Genomic DNA, 18,850 nt, shown 5'->3' on the forward strand with positions numbered 1-18,850 from the left:
GCTTACCACTGGATTGTGTCTCGGGGTGGACCAACCCTTCTCTCCCCGCCTAGGATATACACGCTGAGGTCAGGCTGACTAATTCTTGCTCATATGCTTCCCTTTTTGACATTCCATGTAGCTCACACACCCCATAGTGTTGACTGCACATTTTATTTATTTCATTTATTCGGCCCTTATCTCCTGAGCATCTACTATGTTCCAAGCACTGTTCTAAGTAATGGGGTGCAGCAGTGAACAAAACAAAACAAAACCCCTGCCCAAGAAAATAGGCAAAATAAAGATAACATGTAGAGTGCGTTAGAAAATTATAACTAGTAAAAAAAAAAAAGATAGTGGACATGAAGCGTTGTTTATGAGAATAGAGAATGAGGGAGTTTCTGTGAAGGAATATTCCAGGCTCTATGCGAGGCACTGGAGGAAGAGGGCATGGAACCCTGCCCTCAAGGAATTCAGGCTAGATAGGAAGAGTTTCTTTTTTTTTGGCGGCGTCGGCAACTTCCCAATCAGGAATTGAACCTGGGCCCTCCGCAGTGAGAAGGTGGGAGTCCTAACCACTGAATCACCAGGGAATTCCCCAGGAAGAGTTTCGGAAAAGCTGGTAACACTTCCAACCCAGCCCTTAAAGATGTGTAGGATTTGATTAACAAATAATAATAAATAAAATAAAATGAAAAACAAAAAAATTTTTAAGAAAGAAAAACAAAACAAAAAAAGAAGAAGAAAAAAGATGTGTAGGATTTGAGAGCAGAAGAGGGCACAGGCAGGGGTCTCAGAAGCAGGTTCCTCCCTGACATATTTATTGATAGGCAAAGAATTCTGTATGTTTGTTGCCTGAAGTGACAGGTAGTGGGGCTGGGGATGGAGTCAAGAGCCAGAACATGAGGAGCCCTGAATGGCAGGCAAGGGAGTGAAGTCTTTCTTCCAAAATAAATAGAAAGCCTGTGAGAGATTTTAACCAGGGCAGAAAACGATGAGATTTGCATTTGATCTTCATCATCGTTGCTTCCTCAGTGCTGAGCACAGTGGCACACCATACGTATGCAGAACATGTGAAATAAAGAAATGAATGAACGCGTGCATGCGCTTAGGGAGAGTGCTGTGGCAGGAGTGAAGGAGATGGCCTGAGTGAGGAGAGGAGTCTAGAAATAGCTCTCTTCTCCCCTCCTCCAACATGGGATCTGGTCCCTCTTCTCATACTACACCACCCAGCAAAATGCAATCCTGCTGGTGAATAAACCCTCCCACTTCCTTCTGTCTCTTACATGAGAGTTCGACAAAGTCCTTCCTCTTCCTTTCTCTTCCTCCCTGCAGGCCAGGCCTCAACCATTCTGGCCTGGGCATCCCAGGTGCATGGGAAGGAACCGTTACAGCCAACCCTGGTTGTCCACATGTGGATTAAATGTGTCAGTGATTCAGGCCCCAGAAGCTAAATCTCAGGAACTTCCTGGCACATTTCAGGCTGCCTCTCTGACCTCTCCTTCCCCCACCAGTCCAATGTGAATTAAAGAATAAAATAAAGTAAAAAAATTCCAGGCCAAATCTGTTTGGGGAAAAAGCAAAGCAGATGCAAAGAAAAGGATGTTCTAAAATCAAACAGGAATAACATCTGTAGTCTCCACATCCAGGCCTCTCTCCGATGGTGCAGGGGAGAGCTGGCCCTGCCCTCCTTTCCCTTTTGATTCTTTTTAAGACTCTAGGCTTAAAGCTGCAGCTGCCCAGCGGCCCCTGGCTGTTTAGAGGGCTGCTTCAGAGGCATGGCAACATGACATAGAGCAAATGGCTTAATATTCTGGCTTCCTCCTCTACGCCGTGGTACTGCTAAGAGAAACCTGGAGCAGGGAGGTGGAGAACTAGCATTCTGGCTTCTGCCTGGCCCCCAGGTCTATATGCAAGGCCTGTGCCCTCTCTGGGTCTTAATTTCCCCACCTTTGAAGTGAGAAATTAAATTCAATGAGCGCTAAGTGCTCCGCCCAGGTGTGACGAGTCATAGTTTAGATTCAGCCTGTTCCTCTTCTGAAATGGAAGGCTACTGACATTCTTTAGCTATGGAAACAGGGAATCTGTACCTGCAGACCTGGGAGATGGTTCAGTCCCAGAGTTGAAAGGCTCAGTCATCTCTGTGTTTTAGACTTGGAGGCTGAGACACAGAGATCTCGGCTGTGTAACCAGTCAAAGCTCAAACAGCAATGACCAACAGAACCTGAATTCAAACCCAGGCAGATCTTCTGGACTCCCAGTAACAAGGGCACCCTTTCCTGCCCAGGCTATGAGAATCTACCCCTTGGTATCTGCTCAGGAAAGGAGGGGCCTCGCCCTTTGGTGACTGGCCTGACACACGGGCACTGGGCAGTCACCCTGTATGGCTAACCCTTTGCCCCATCTCCAGTGCTGGAGGATGTGACCTTTAGATGCATCCTCTCTGGGCTGAGTTGGCGGACACACAGGCCAGCCAGAGACATTACTGTCTTGCTGTTTCTGTGCAGTCATAAATCACCGCAGCCCCATCCCCTGGCTCCTGGCTTCCTCCTGCGGCTAGAAAGCTCCCTGATTGGTGTGGAGGCGGCAGCAGCAGCAGCATCTTCCGAAACAGACCGGCAGTGCTCCCCACCCTGTCCTCTAGGAACACTTCCCAGTCACTGCCCTAACAGGCTGGTCTGCACCAGGGGCAGAGCACATGACAGATTCAGAGGCAAAGGACAACATGGAGATCTCAGTGGGTTGCCTCTCCTCCTGAGGATACTGGAGCAGTGGAGGAAGGCTGTGCTGGGAGGCAGGACCCACAGGTTGAAGGCTTGACTTTGCTATTGATCTTGCTGGGTGACCTTGAACAAGTCGCTGTACCTCTCTGGGCCTCAGACTGTACATCGGTAATATAACAGAATTGCACGGATGCTTCTTAAGGTCTTTCAGCCTGTAGCGATAGCCTGCCAACTGCCTTACCATAGTGTCTTCCTAGCCTCTACAGTACAAGATCTGAAAGATCTTTCTATATGTGCATCCCATCTTCTCCTTCCCTCGCCTTGGCTCTGCCATGCATGGCACTCCCATTGCATATGGGCCAAAGTCCCTGCTTCTTAGCCTGGAATTCAAGGGCTTTTCCCGAGGCCCCGGCCTACCTCTCTACCTGCATCTCACACAGGACACTTGACTGGCATTTCCTGACCATGCAGTGCCCTCTTCCCACTCTGGACCTTTTCAAAAGCTGTTCCTTTTGCTGGGAACTCCTTCTACTCCTACCCTCCATTCAATCCTACCTCTTCGTCTTTTAGACTCAGACACAGCGTGTTGAACTGACCACTCCCCCTCGGTGCTCCTACCAGCTCCCAGCACAGGTTCTAGACCTCTTCACTGCACTTGTATGTGTGTGACTTTGTCTTCCCCTGTGGTCTTACAAATAGATTTCTCAAAGACAGAGATCCATCGGAGTCACCTCTGAGCTCCGAGGCCGGCATGGAGCAGGTGCTCAGGGAAGTTTTGTTCAATGAAAAAGACTCTGCTTCAAGAATGAATCGCCTGGTGATGGTCTTACCTCTTGAGGAGGACTTGAAAGATTTTGCCCCAAAACAAATGGCCATGGTCAAATTGCGGCCAAAACTCAGGAGGGCAGAACTGTAGACAATCCCAGGAGCAAATAGGGCCACAGCCAGAAAGAATGGTCTTGAAGAAGAGCCAGACAGATTTCAAAGAAAGCCTGTTGACCTGGCTCTGACAACCGGCAGAAATTTTCCGTTCTGAGTGTCTGACCGCTCCTCACCAAGCCAGCTTCCCTAAATCTATGGCCTCTCAGATCCCATAAAACTGATTGGCCTGGAAGGAGGGAGAGATTGAAAAGTCTAAAACATCTTTACGTTTTAAGTTTTGCATTCCCCTAAAAAGAGCCCACTTCAAACTTTACCACACCAAGGGAATGTCCATCACATAAAAAATAGGCCATTGTCCCAAACAAAGAGGTAAACTGTCCCCATTCTCAAGAGATGGACATTCCAGGGCAGAGGAGCCCAGGATAGAATCTTCTCCTGAGGGCTTCCCTGGTGGCGCAGTGGTTAAGAATCCGCCTGCCAATGCAGGAGACATGGGTTCGAGTCCTGGTCCGGGAAGATCCCACATGCCGTGGAGCAACTAAGCCCGTGTGCCACAACTACTGAGCCTGCACTCTAGAGCCCGTGAGCCACAACTACTGAGCCCGTGTGCCACAACTACTGAGCCTGCACTCTAGAGCCCGTGAGCCACAACTACTGAGCCCGCGTGCCACAACTACTGAAGCCTGTGCCCTAGAGCCCATGCTCCGCAACAAGAGAAGCCACCACAATGCGAAGCCTGTGCACCACAAGGAAGAGTAGCCCCCGCTCGCCGCAACTAGAGAAAAGTCCACATGAAGCAACGAAAACCCAATGCAGCCATAAATAAATAAATAAATAAATAAATAAATAAATAAATAAATAAATAATCTTCTCCTGAAACTCAGCTGTGTGAACTTGGGCCAAGTGCTTCACCAATCTGGACCTCAGGTTCCCCACTGAATCTTAAAGAGAACTCTCCACCATGCCCTCTGAATTGGACTATGAAATGAATGTGTTCTTGACTTGGTAGAAGGGTCTGAGTGAGAATTTTGATGCTTGACTCCAACAAAGGGCAAATGACTCATGGGAGAGCCACAGTGATGGGGATGGTGGCAGCCTGCCTACCACAGGGAATGAGGCAGGTGCTTTTTGTTTTTAGAAGACTCCAAGCTGCAGAGAGCCCATCAGTTTCAGTTCATTTCTAGGAGGCAATTTCTCCATCAGCTAGAGCTGTCCAGTGATGGCATGGGCTGAGTCTGGATAGGGTGGGACAGGAGTCAGAGGTGAGGGACCAGCAGATAAGCAGGGCCAGAAGACGGGCCACTCAGAGGTGACGCTGACCAGTGGTTCTCAACCTGGCTGTGCACTGCAGTCCCCCAAATACCTGAGGGGAACTTGTCTAGAATCCAGAGTCCTAGGTCCAACAGACTGGATCAGAATCTCCAACAGTAGGGTCTGGGAACCTGTACATTTTTAAAGCTCTCTGGGGGATTCCTCCACCATTAGTGGTCTGCCAGAGTGACCTCAAAAGACCCTGGAAACCCTGAAGAAGGCCAGGCTGGGTTGCTCAGAGAGGATGTAGAGTGGCCATGAGGCCTTCTGAGAGCTGGCTGGAAGAGGTAGGGAACTGGCATTTTCTTGTGTTGGCCATTCTGCCAAGTCAGCCCAGCACTAATGCTTCCAGAGTGCAAATCCCACTTGATCATGTAATAGGAACGCTGGTGTTGACACAGCAGGCAGACAGGAGCCCAGGCTGCACCAGGGGACAGGAGGTAGGCACAGACAGCACCAACTCCTTGCTCTGAGCCTGGGGACAGACAGGGGCAAAAAGCACTCCCTCCACATCAACCCTTGAGCGAATTGAGATGACTCAGGAGCATGGGGCCTGCACTGTCTTCTAGGCTTCAGAGCCAGCCAGATTTCCTCCCTGTCTTCCCGGAGTTGGAGTTGGTAAACCGGAAGGGACAGCAGAAGGACCCTTGTTCATCCAATAGAGAAATCCCACATGTAGCACCCCATCTCCTGGGTGTCAGCCCTTGCGAGCACACCTCTGAACGCAGGCAGTTTACTATTTCCTGAAGTCCCCCTTCCTTTGTGGGACAGCACTTAGGTTCCCAGATCTTTTTCCCATTGTTCTTCATTCTACTTTATGGTGTTACAAGAAAAAGGAGAACCCTTCTCCCCAAAGGCCTTTTACGTTTAAGGCCAGGACATGTGAAGCCCTTTTGTCTCTATATTGTACAAGCTTTCCCAGGAACAAAGAGTACATTTTATTTATTTACTTTATTTTATTTTTTTAATTAATTAATTTATTTATTTATTTTTGGCTGTGTTGGGTCTTCGTTTCTGTGCGAGGGTTTTCTCTAGTTGTGGCAAGCGGGGGCCACTCTTCATCGCGGTGCGCGGGCATCTCACTATCACGGCCTCTCTTGTTGTGGAGCACAGGCTCCAGACGCGCAGGCTCAGTAGTTGTGGCTCATGGGCCCAGTTGCTCTGCGGCATGTGGGATCTTCCCAGACCAGGGCTCGAACCCGTGTCCCCTGCATTGGCAGGCAGATTCTCAACCACTGCGCCACCAGGGAAGCCCAAGAGTACATTTCAGCACGTTCTTTTTTCTTCTCCATCTATAATGCCTGGTGCATGATGGGAATGGAGAGACGGCCAAAGAGATGGATGACCAGGATATGTGGTACTGAGCTCCTGACCCCCCAACTTGAGAGTTGTGTGCCCAGAGGGTTATACAAGGCCTAAGAGCACTTCATGACAAGTGGACGTTGGCCTTCCAACCCCAGGGCAGCCACCCCAACCTAGGCTGAGCCAGGTGCCTCCATCAGAGGCTGCCTCGAGGTCTATAATCAGTGCTCTGTGATCCTCCCCCTAAGTCCTCACCTTGTTTCTTTAATAATACTCAGGGGGCAAGGAAAGGCCAATAAGTGAGAAAAAACAGGAGAGCATATGCGTTTGCCCCCATTCCCCCATAGACAGGAGAGAAGCCACACTCTAGATGAGGAGTCCAAGGCACGGAGGGGTTAAGTAACCTGTCTAGGTCACATAGGTAGTAAACGGAGGGGCTGGGTCATGAAGGCGGTTCACGTCCCTCCTGTTCCTCATTGGAGGGAATTCTTCTTTGTTGGCCTCTTTTCAGAGCCAGTGAAGACAGGCCTGACTCCCTACACACAGCTGGATTTACTTCTTTTATTTATTTATTTATGTTTGGCTGCGTTGGGTCTTCATTGCTGCGTGGGGGCTTTCTCTAGTTGCAACGAGCAGGGGCTACTCCTTCATTGTGGTGCGCAGGCTTCTCATTGTGGTGGCTTCTCTTGTTGCAGAGCACAGGCTCTAGGCGCATGGGCTTCAGTAGTTGTGGCTCATGGGCTCTAGAGCACAGGCTCGGTAGTTGTGGCACACAGGCTTAGTTGCTCTGCGGCATGTGGGATCTTCCAGGACCAGGGCTTGAACCCGTGTCCCATGCGTTGGCAAGTAGATTCTTTTTTTTTTTTTTTAGTGAATGGTGGGGTTTTTTTTCATTAATTTATTTTATTTTTGTCTTCATTGGGTCCTCGTTGCTGCACCCGGGCTTTCCTCTAGTTGCGGCGAGCGGAGGCTACTCTTCGTTGGGTGCGTGGGCTTCTCATTGCCGTGGCTTCTCCTGTTGTGGAGCACGGGCTCTAGGCGCGCAGGCTCAGTAGTTGTGGCGCACGGGCTTAGTTGCTTCGCGGCATGTGGGATCTTCCCGGACCAGGGCTCGAACCCGTGTCCCCCGCATTGGCAGGCGGCTTCTTAACCACTGCGCCACCAGGGAAGCCCTGGGTTTACTTCTCACCTCTCCCGTGGGAGGATGCAGACAAAGCTGGGTAGTAGGAGGGGCCTGAGAGCAGAGGTGAATGACCTGCTCATTCACGGGAGTGGGAAGGAGTGTGTCCTCCAGGAGGATGAGTCAAAGTCAAGGCCCTCCTGGAGAAGTTGGAGGGACAGCAGTTTCCAGGCATACTCCCCAAGGCTGGGGCTGCCCACGCTGGATTCAGGGGGGCTGGGGCAGCAAACAGAACACTGGAGACCTGGCTGAACCAATGATGTGCTGAATAACTTTAAACACATCACTTCTCTTCTCTGGATTTCTGACTCTCCTTTGCTCAGAACAAGTCACTTAGGTTAATACTAAAATCTTCACATTTTCCGGCCTTTGCTGAAATGATCTGAACTCCAGTTATCCTGCACAAATCAGCAGCGCTCAATGAAACCATGGGGATTTCCTGGGTTCTGGGCGTGGGGGAGGGGAGGATAAATAAAACCAGTTCTGAGAAGCCCTAAGGCTGGGAATCTCAGAATGGACCAGATTCTGCCCTTTGGATTCTTCAGCCAGGGAAGATATCAAGCAAGGGAGAGATGGAGTCAGATTTGCATTTTATTAAAGTTTTTTTTTTTTTTTGGCCCACCCACAAGGTTTGTGGGATTTTGGTTTCCCCACCAGGGATGGAACCTGGGCCCTCGGCAGTGAGAGCATGGAGTCCTAACCACTGGACTGCCATGGAATTCCCAGATTTGCATATTAGAATGGTCATTCTGGCAGCTAGAGTCGGGAGTGGATTGGATGGGGAGACCAGAGGTGGGGAGACCCTTTGGGGGGGTGGTTCCTATAATAGCCCCTGTGAGAGGTGGGGGGGAGGGGTTAGGGAGCAGTGATGGCTGTGGGAGGAGGGAGATGCCCAGCAGGATTCCTAGAAAAGTGGGTGGATGAGGACAGTCCCATCCTCCTAGATAGAGCAGGGTTAAGGGAAAGATGATGGGTTCAGTTTGGGAGGTGAGATGCCCAGGTTGGGTCTGGACACAGAAATTTGAGTTTGCAGTGGGAGGTGGACCCGTGGGCCTTTAAGGAGTATAAATGAGCAGGGGGTGAGGTATGGGCTGGGCCAGAAAAGATGGGCTCAGAAGGAGACCTGGAAGGATCACCAGGAAGCACAGGATGTGACCATCCGTTCCTCATGGTGCTCCAAGGTGCCAGGTGCCTCCAGAAAACTGTAAGGACAGAAAAGCAGGCCTTTCCATGAGTTAGGGCATCTCTGTCAACCTCGGCAAGTGCAATTTTAGTGGAGCCGAACTACAGTGGTTCAGGATGGCAGGGGGTAGAGAAGTTGTGAATTAGGATTTGGAAATGAGTATTTTCTTTTTTTTGATTTATTTTTTATTTTATATTAGAGTATAGTTGATTTACAATGTTGTGTTAGGCAAATGACTATTTTCATCTGTAATTTAATGGTCAGATGAAGGAGAGAGACGCTGATATTGCTGGTGGCTCATGGCAGAGGGAGGGTTTCCTTTGTCTGCAAGAGGCTGGGATTGTTTAAATGCTCAGGGGAAAGAGTGTGGAGAGAGAGAGGCTGGAAGGATGGGGGCGGTGTGGAAGGAACAGGTGGATATGTTGACGTGGGGGAGGTCAGGAGCCCTGGAAGAGGGGTCAGCCGGGATGGAAGGCAGGTGGGGTGCACTTCTGAGCGGAGGGCAGGGAGATTCCTGGGAACCTTCTTCTCCGAAAAGGAGAGGCTGAAGTCATCTGCTGAGTCATGGGAGGAGGAGGGGAGGAGCCTGGTGAACAGGCTGAAGGTTTGAGGGAGCCTCTGGGGAGGGTGGGGGAGTGAGCTGGGAAAAGGACCAGCTGGGCCTGGAGGCCTGGTGCACAGAGCCCCCATACGCCCAGCCCTGTGGTTTTCTCCAGCAGCTCTCAGCAGTGTGGGCCAGGAGCTGAGAAGGTCGAGGTCAGACCACCCAGGGCAGGCAGTGGTCAGCTGTGGCCAAGGGACTGGGGGCCAGGGGGCTCAATATATCAAAGGAGTGAATGCCAGGACTGGCCGAGGACCGGGCAAGGTGGGGAAAATAAAGGCAGGAGGGGGTCAGAGGCCGGAGGGCTCAGGGACATGGAAAAACAAGTAGAGGGGAGCGGTGAAGTGGGGTGCCAAAGCATCAGGAGCGTAGGAAGCCCAAGTGCAGCAGAAAATTCTGGGGAGTGGACAGGGGCTAGGGCTGAGGCTCAGGTTTGAGTTGGTTCCTTTGAGAGGCTCTGGGGGCAGACGCTGTGTCCTGTGGAGGCTGGAAGTCCCCAGGATGAGGCAGGGCCTGGGGAAGGACAAAAACGACAACCAGGGACCAAAGGCCTCAGGAAGGCCACCCAGGACCAGGCTGTGAGGGCGCAGGGATGGTTCACAGAGCTGCAAGCTCTGAGCCCCAAGGAAGGGGGTCTGCTCAAAGGGTTTGGAAGAAGCAGCGCGGCAGGCAGGGCAGCTGGCGGCTTGAACCTCCACACCTTTCCATTCTGCCTGGCACAGGGCCCTGCCACCCTCGCATCTTGCTCCCATAACTCTGACCTCTGGGCCAGCACTTCTACCTCGGAAAGATGGGGCCGATTCGGGCCTCCTGAGCTTCACAACCAGGGAAGAGGAAGCCAAGGGCTTGAACAAAGGGGAGCCTGACTACCGTATTCCCTTGCTTTGTACTTTTTTATCCACTGGGTCATGCAGGTGGCTGAGGAGAGGCACAGGCAGAGTAGGGGCAGCCGTGATTTCTGAGGCACTGGATGTCCTGGGGTTACTCCTGGGGCAGGGAAAGGCCGGGGAGGAGGCCCTGAGGCTGGCAAAATAAATAAATAAATAAAATAGAAGCAGAGAAAAGAGAAATAAACAGAGACAGAAAGACAGAAAGGATCCGACAGAGGGAAGGTGCTGAGCTCGCTGGCCGGGTGCCCACAGCTCATCCCGGAAGCTGCTGGGCTGGACCCAATCAGTGCAAGATGGATGGCTGCTCTGGGAAGGCAGAGGCCACCGGGCCAGGCAGACGGATCACCCCTTCCATCTGCACCACCCGCTGCAGAAAGCCCAGCCAGGTGACCCTGTGTTGCAGACTGAGGAGTGCCCCTGCTGAGGGCTTCCTCAAGGGCAGCAGGAGGTCGGAGAAGGGGGCAGCTTTGGAGGCAGGGACCCCGTTCTGCCTCTCACTAGCTGTGAGGTCTGGCAGCCACTGAGCTCTCTGCAGCCTTCATCCCCATCTGTAAAATGGAAACAACCACCCAATCCTCAGTGATTGTGACATATCTTCACTTACCCCACAGAGGACCTGAGTAACCTGGGGTGTCAAGGGTGTCCTTCAGGTCCAACAAGAACTTGGAGGCAACAGATACCTTCTGTTCCTGGCACCCTTTGGGGAGAGTTCCAAAAATCTGGCCAAGCAGTTTGGGCCAAAGGTGGGGAGTCAGGAGAGTAGGGTGTGACCCCAGTTCCCAGGGCTGCACCACTGATAAAGATCCCACCAATTAAAGGCTCCTACCCACCTCCCCTCACCCCCAAACCCCAGCACTTATGCTGGGTGCCAAGTCCCACCAAAAAGAGGGAAGAAAGGACATGTTTCATCGCTCTATCCCACCCGCCCAAGAGCTCTGCCCCAGATGGCAGCCCTCTACGACTGGAAGAGACCCTGCTGATCATCAAGGTCACCTGCAAACTGGCCTCATTCTGCCTCTCCACCGTTTACTTGCACCTCCATTGATTCAAATGTTGAGTACTTATTAGGTGCATAGTATCTGGTAGGGGAGACAAGTAATGACATGTGATGAGAGGGTGAGCCCAGGATGCTGGGAGAGGACACAGAGGGGACCCTAGGACCACCTATCCAAACCCATGGCCTCCAACTCCAGCTTAAATGCTTCCTCTTCCAGAAGGCTTCCCAGAACTTCTGCTAGGAGTGACTTCTGCTTCTGAGCCCACACCATTTCTCCAAAGCCCCACACACCGGGGTCTTACACAAAGGCTAGGAATGTATATGCACTATATCCCTATAGATTATCTCCTCTTTGGGGGCAGAGCCCAGATCCTGTTCATCTTTGCATTCTGTGGAACCCAGCACAGTTGCAGGGGATCAGAGTTCAATGGATACATACTAGTTGTATGTTATTGAACCTCGATGGAGTTCATCAGATGCACTGATAGTTTGTGTCTTTAAGACTTAGTCTCTTCACTTGTTAAGTGGGGATAATAATTTTCACTTCCTGGCGAGGCCAGATGGATCAAATGAGATATTGCATGTAAGTCCCTTGGCAAGCAGGAGGCTGTACAGCTCTGCGCAGTCGTGGGTTGTTGCTAATAATACAGCAATCTCATGGCTGGAGCTGGACGCAGAGAGACAAGGAGCAGGCGCCCCTCTGTCTGCAGCTTCTCCTCCTGCCTGACGGTGGTGGAGAGGCTCTCTGAGCCTAAAACAACCCAAATGTGGGCAGCCAGACTGCAGTGGGAAGAGAAGCCAGTGGGAGCCCGGATACCTAGGTTCCAAGTCTGCCTCTAGCTCAGGCTGGTAACCTTGGGCAGGTCAGTCCCTTCTCTGAGCATCAGTTTCTCCATATGCCAAGTAGAAACTGAAATCTCTGGCTGGCTGTTAGCAGAGGGAGGTTCTGGTGGGAGCTGAAATGCATAGGAACCCCACACCAGTGTCCAAATACTGTACAGTTGTGGGGTCTCAGTGAGGTCTGCACCAACCCCTCTGCAGACATCACCCCTTCCCTTCCACCCCGACTGGGTCAGACAGCAGCCTCGCTCCCTGGGAAACTGGGCATAATTTCTGGCCAAAGTGGTGCTCAAATATTTGTTGAATAAGAGAATAAATGAACGAATAAATAAAGGGGGCCCCACAGAGGGAGTGCCACTCTAAGTCTCCCGAAGCATTACAGCCCCCCTTACAGGTCAACAATGCATCCTCTGCTCATGGTCTGTACCACTTCCACCAGAGTCTGAACCATCATCATCATGTCTCCCCTGCATTAATGCAGCTGGTTTCCCTGCTTCCATCTTATTCCCCTACTGTTTACCCCTTCTCCACAATATGCCCAGAATGATCTTTTTAAAATCCAAATCTTATTATGTCTCTCCTCTGCTTAAAACCCTCTAGTTAGCTTCTGAGTACCCTCAGGATAATCTCCCTAATCTTTAATGAGCCCACAAGGCTCTCCTCCCATCTCAATCCACCTTCTCCCTTGAACCTCTGTTCCAGCCATCTGCTTCTCCTTCCATTCCTCCAAGAAGGCCAGGCTCCCTTTCCTCTGGTTAAAAGCTATTTTCGGGCTTCCCTGGCAGCGCAGTGGTTAAGAATCCTCCTGCTGGACTTCCCTGGTGGCACAGTGGTTAAGAATCTGCCTGCCAATGCAGGGGACATGGGTTCAAGCCCTGGTCCGGGAAGATCCCACATGCCGCGGAGCAACTAAGCCCTTGCGCCACAACTACTGAGCCTGCGCTCTAGAGCCCGCGCACCGCAACTACTGAAGCCTGCGTGCCTAGAGCCTGTGCTCCGCAACAAGAGAAGCCACTGCAATGAGAAGCCCGCGCACCGCAACGAAGAGTAACCCCCACTGGCCACAACTAGAGAAAGCCCGTGCGCAGCAATGAAGACCTAAAACAACCCAAATGTGGGCAGTGGGAAGTGAAGCCAGTGGGAGCCCGCATGTCCAGGTTCCAAGTGTGCCTCTAGCTCAGGGTGGTGATCTTGGGCAGATCAGTCTCTTCTCTGAGCATCAGTTTCTCCATCTGCCAAGTAGGAGCCAAAATAAATAAAATAAATTTTTTTAAAAAAATTTTCTTCCTAAAGCTTTCCCTGCTCCTTCCCCCTAGACTAAGTTAGGGGCCCCTGCAAACTGCCCCTGACTTGGCACTCTGTTCTTCCCCCATCCAACTCTCACCAGGCTTTGACGTAACCATTGGTCTATCTCCTGCCTAGACTGTAAACTCTACAGGAGCAGAGACCTGGTTGGCTCTGTGATGGGCCGTTTGCCCTAGCCTGACACAAGGAAGGGCTCAAATATTTTCTGAGTAGCTGAGTGAGGTGGAGAGGAAGAAAGACTGCTAGCAGTCTTTGCGAGTAAGATAAACTCAAGCCCACCAAGACACCTCAAGGGCAGAAGCCAGGGAGGTGGGTGGAGGGGTGCACGGTTGGCAGGGGAGACAGGGAGTTAGGCCTAGACTATGAGTTTGAATAGCAAACTGCTGAGCTCCAGAGACCACCCTCCCTGCCTTGGCTGCATCTCAAAGGCCCTCAGGGCCAACTCTGGAGACCACGCGGGCCACATCCTCAGGGTGACCCTGCACACACAGGCCTTTGCTGGGGCGCCTCTAAGCTGCTGGTAAACTCCCAGCCTAGTGCGCACGTCTGCAAGTGCCTGGGCCCGCCCCTTTCCAAAGCCAGTTTTAACGAAAACTGGCCTTATAATTTTAACAGGCCTCTGTTGGTTAATCTTCCCCACAAACAAGAATAAAGATCCCAGCCCGGCCCGACTGGCGGCGGGTGGGGTGTCAAATTCTCTTTGTAAACTGAGAATGGCCGCACAGACTAGAAAAGGTCGCCTTCACCCCAGGTTCTTGGGGACTCTTCCGGACCCTTTCTTCCCGACCCCGCGTAGGTAGCACCCGACATCACCGCAAGGTCCGGCTACCTCCGTCCCTCCAGCTGCCGAGCCCAGAACACTCCCCAAAGCCCCGAGGGGTGCGCCCGGAAGAGGCGGATTCTAGGAGACAGGGGGGAGGTGTCTCCCTTGTCTTCGGCTCCGCCCCACCCGCACGCCGCAGCTTGCTGTGATTGGCTGTATCAGTCCAATGCTCTCCAATCAGGAGGCTACCGCGGAGTCAGAGGTGGGGCTTCGGTTCCCACGCGGGGCGGGCTCCTACTCGCTCTCCTCGCGCGTGCTCGCTGCGCCCGCCCTGCCCTGCCCCTCGGCAGTGACTCAGCAGGAAAGCGAGACCGGACTGGGCCGGAAGGGCCGAGCCGAGCCACCCCTTCCAGGTCCGCGCCACTGAGCTGGTGGGGCTGGGAGGAGGATTTTGGGGCGGAGGTGGGAGACCCTAGACCTGGTCTCTGATCTTTTTTCGTGACCCAGGAAAACTCCTGATCCTTCTCCGGCCCTGAGTTTCCCTTCTGTACAGTAGAAATAAAGATAAACATGTCCAGGGGTAGTCATGAGACAAGATAGTACTAGTTAGGAGGAAGAGCATGGGGATTTTTGGAGTTTGACAGCTCAGGGTGTGAATCCCACCCCCTAATAAGCTAGCTGTAAGATCCTGGCCAATCCCTAAATCCTCAAATGTCAAATCAGAAAAGGATTTTACCTCCATCTCTCAGGTTGCGACTGTGAAATGAGACAACATATATAAATGCGGGGAGGGGGGGAGGGAACAAAACCACTTAATAGGTGGCTGCAGAATTCCAATTAGGAGAACCAGCTTTGATTAGCAAAACAAAAAGGGCAATTTTGGAAAGCTAGTCCTGGAGGCTAGGCAGTAGACAAGGTAATTCTGCATAAGAAATGAGCAAGAACACATGTGAAAAATAGGCAAAGGACTTGATAGACATTTCTCCAAAGAAGATATACATATAGCCAATAAGAACAACAAAAAAAGACACGTGACATAATTAGTCATTAAGGAAATAAAAACCAAAACCAGGAGATAACACTTCACAGCCAGTAGGATGGCTAGAATTTTTTTTAAGGGGGTAACAAGAGTTAGCAAAGATGTGGAGAATTGGAACCCCTGTGCAGTGCAAGTGGGAATGTAAAATGGCCCAACCACTGTGGAAAACCGTTTGCTAGTCCCTCAGAATGTTAAACATAGAATTACCATATGGCCTAGCAATTCCACTCCTGTGTATATACCCAAGAGAACTGGAAACAGGTTCCCAAACAGATACTTGTACAGGACTGTTCAAAGCAGCATTATTCACAATAGCCAAAAGGTAAAAATAGTCCGTGTCGGTCAACAGATGAATGGATAAACACAATCTGATAAGTCCATTCAAAGGGATATTATTTCACCTTAAAAAAGGATGAGGGTTTCCCTGGTGGTGCAACGGTTGTGAATCCACCTGCCAGTGCAGGGGACACGGGTTCGATCCCTGGTCCGGGAAGATCCCGCATGCCGCGGAGCAACTGGGCGTGTGTGCCACAACTACTGAGCCTGCGCTCTAGAGCCACGAGCCACAACTACTGAGCCCACGTGCCACAACTACTGAAGCCCGCGCGCCTAGAGCCCGTGCTCCGCAACGAGAAGGCACCATGATGAGAAGCCCGCGAACCGCAACGAAGAGTAGCCCCCGCTCGCCGCAACCAGACAAAAGACCGCGCGCAGCAACGAAGACCCGATGAATCCAGAAACAATAAATAAATAAAATAAAATAATAAAATAAATAAATATTTTTTAAAAAAGGATGAGGTACTGATACGTGCTACAATGCAAATGAACCTTGAAAACACTATGCCAAGTGAGAGAAGCCAGTCACAAATGGCTACATGTTGCCTGATTCTATGTCTAGGAAATGTCTAGAACCCATACAGACAGAAAGTAAATTAGGGGTTGCCAGGGGCCCCGGGGTGGGGAAAATGGAGAGTAACTGTTAATGGGTATGAGGTTTTTTTGGTGGGGTGATGAAATGTTCTGGAATGTTCTGGAATTAGATAGTGGTGATGGTTGCACAACCCTGCAAATAGCTAACAACCACTGAATTGTACACTTGAGTGTACAGGGAGAATTTGATGGTATGTGAATTATATCGCAATAAAGCTGTTATTTAAGAAAAAGCAATGAGCAAAAATGTGGGAGTCAAGAGGGCTTGCAAATGCGGAAGGAGGTGGTAGGAGATGGAGGGTCTCAGCATTTGGGGTAGGCCATTAGGGCTAGAGTAGAGAAAATCAGTAACAATTATGTGGGAATGTGCATGTGTGTGCGGTGGTGGTAATGGTGGCAGTGTGTGTATGTGAATATACAAGGGATTTTTAAAAACAGGGTATCTAATTTCTGGCTGTTTGTTGAATGCTTGCTCCAAATCATCAGCCAAGTGTGCACCATGCACAGCCTGGAATTGGTGGAACTTTGGGAGTGAAGGGCTTGGTCAGTGAACAGGTAAAAGGAGAGTCACAAAGGAGGCAAAAGCAGATGGAAGATTTAGAAATCAGCAAAAGTCAGGGGTACTTAGCAGAATCTAAGCTCCCTAAGAATTCCTGAGGCTTTTGGTAGGGATCCTGGTATCCTACTTTAATGGGTCCTTTTGATTAGATCTTAAGAGGCAAGGTGCACTCAGCAAGTTAAAAGAGGTGGGAAGTGCTCAAGAGGCTGACATCTGGGCCGCCTACATTCTTCATTTTCCAATGGATTCTCATTGCTCTTCGAATAAAACTCCTCCCGGTGGCCTAGAAAATACTGAGTGGTCTGGCGCTTACCAGCTTTCCTGACTCATCTCTTAGCACGTTTCTCTTTGCTCCAGTCACAATGCCCTTCTTGCTGGTCCTTCTGCAGGCCAGGCTAAATCCCCAGTGAAGGACCTGGAATGGTCCGCCCCAAACATTTTCATGATCAACAAAAGGCTCATGGTTGGTTCCCCCTCACTACTCAGGCCCAGCTCAAGGTTCACCACCTCAGTGGCCTTCCATGACCACCCAATGCCTCCCCATAACACCCTGCTTCATGTTCTTTGTAGCACTAATCACTAGCTCAAACTCTCTTGGCTATTGATTTGTTCAATGGCTTATCATGGGTCTTCTTTTGAAGGTAATCTCTGGGCCATGCAAACTGTAACTGGTCTAGATCTCTTCCTGTTCTGCAGCCCCAGAGTCCAGCACGGTGCTCAAACTAGCACACAGGTGCTCCAGAAATACTTGTTCATGTCCTCCGTTCACTGGACAAATATTATTTGAGCACCTGCCATGTATAAGGTCCTACGTGCAAAGTCAAGCACAACAGACCCAGCCCCAGCCCTCCCAGCTCCCCTGGGCTGGTGGAAGACACAGCCAAGTCAGCAGTCTGCTGTGATGTAGGGGTGAGTGCTGTCACTGGGGAGGTACCGGGTGTGATGGGGGCTCCTAGTCCAGACCGTGGGTGGGGGAGGGGGGTATCCGTGAAGGCCTCTGGAGAAAATGAAAGCTGAGACATGAGGCTAAATAAGAGTTGACCAAGGGGAAGGAGGGGAGAGGGTGACGTGTATTCCAGGCAGAGAGAACAGCATGTGCAGAGGCCCGATGGGAAGAAAGCCCAGACATTAGAGGAATTGAAAGTAGTTCAGCCTGGCAAGATCCTGGCAGCAAGTGGTAAGGGATGATGTCGAACACAAGTAGAACCAGGTTGTTGCAGGACCTTGTAGACTGAGCTAGGCTGCTGAGGAAAACACTGGGAAGCCATGGAAGGGGTTTAAGCAGGGGAGTGGCGCAATCAGATTTGTCAACATTAGACAGTTCACTGCTCTTGTGGTATGGGGAGTGGATTGGAGACAGTGAGACAGTGAAGAGGCCATGAAAGAAATGTAAGAGAAGAAACATTAAGAGAAACGAACATATTCCAACAGTGTTTGGGAGGTAGAATCAGTAGACTTTAATTAGTTTTTCAAGGGTGGGGACTGTTGGGGATAACACCCAGATTTCCAGCTTAAGCTAGTGCTTGGTAGTGTTAATTCCTGAACAGGGAAACCCAGGTTGAGGTGTAGGTGACAAAGTTCTAAGTGGCACAGGTTGAGTATCAGGAGAGCACAGGGCGCTCAAGTCAGCATTTGGATTATTCTGTGAGTTTCTCAAGGGCAAAAGCCCTTATTTATCTGCGTGTTCCCAAACCCAGTAGGCTCTGGCCCACAGAACACCAAAGTGTACACAGAACCACAGAAAACAGACAGCAGAACAGCTTTGATAACTGCCTGGAAAACAGGTTTCAGGTAGACCCCACAGGACAGAGAAAAATTTAGGAGGTTCAGTGTCTCCCTCAGGATGGGCTAGGTTACGCTGCTATGATAAACCACCCCCAAACTCAGATTTCTCACTCACTCTACCTGCCCATCTTGAGTCAGTGGAAGCTTTTCTCCAGGTGGGGACCCAGATTGATGGAGCCTCCACCACCTGGAATGTCACTGGTCACCTTGAAGGAAGGGAACTTGGCAGATAGTGCTTGGGTCCTTGAAGGCTTCTGCCTGGGGGAGATACTTCCACTCACATTTCATCAGCCAAAGCGTGTCAACATGCCATGCCTCGCTTCAAGAGAACAAGGAAGTACAAATCTACCACATGCCAGGAAGGGGAAGAACTGGACATGTTGGTGCCCAGTAATGGGCATCAAGAATCTTAACTTCTGGTCCTGGGTCTCCTCTGCAAACTTGTACAAGTCATTTCCCCGCTCTGAGCCTCAGTTGTCCCTGTCTGTAAAAAGGGATGCTAATACTTCCCTTTAGTTGAACATTGATGAAAGCACTTTGTCTAGATGGGGCAGGGGAGTCCAGGGGTGGGAAGCCGTGAC

The sequence above is a fragment of the Balaenoptera ricei genome, chromosome 15, assembly GCF_028023285.1.
Source record: "Balaenoptera ricei isolate mBalRic1 chromosome 15, mBalRic1.hap2, whole genome shotgun sequence".
Taxonomy (NCBI): domain Eukaryota; kingdom Metazoa; phylum Chordata; class Mammalia; order Artiodactyla; family Balaenopteridae; genus Balaenoptera; species Balaenoptera ricei.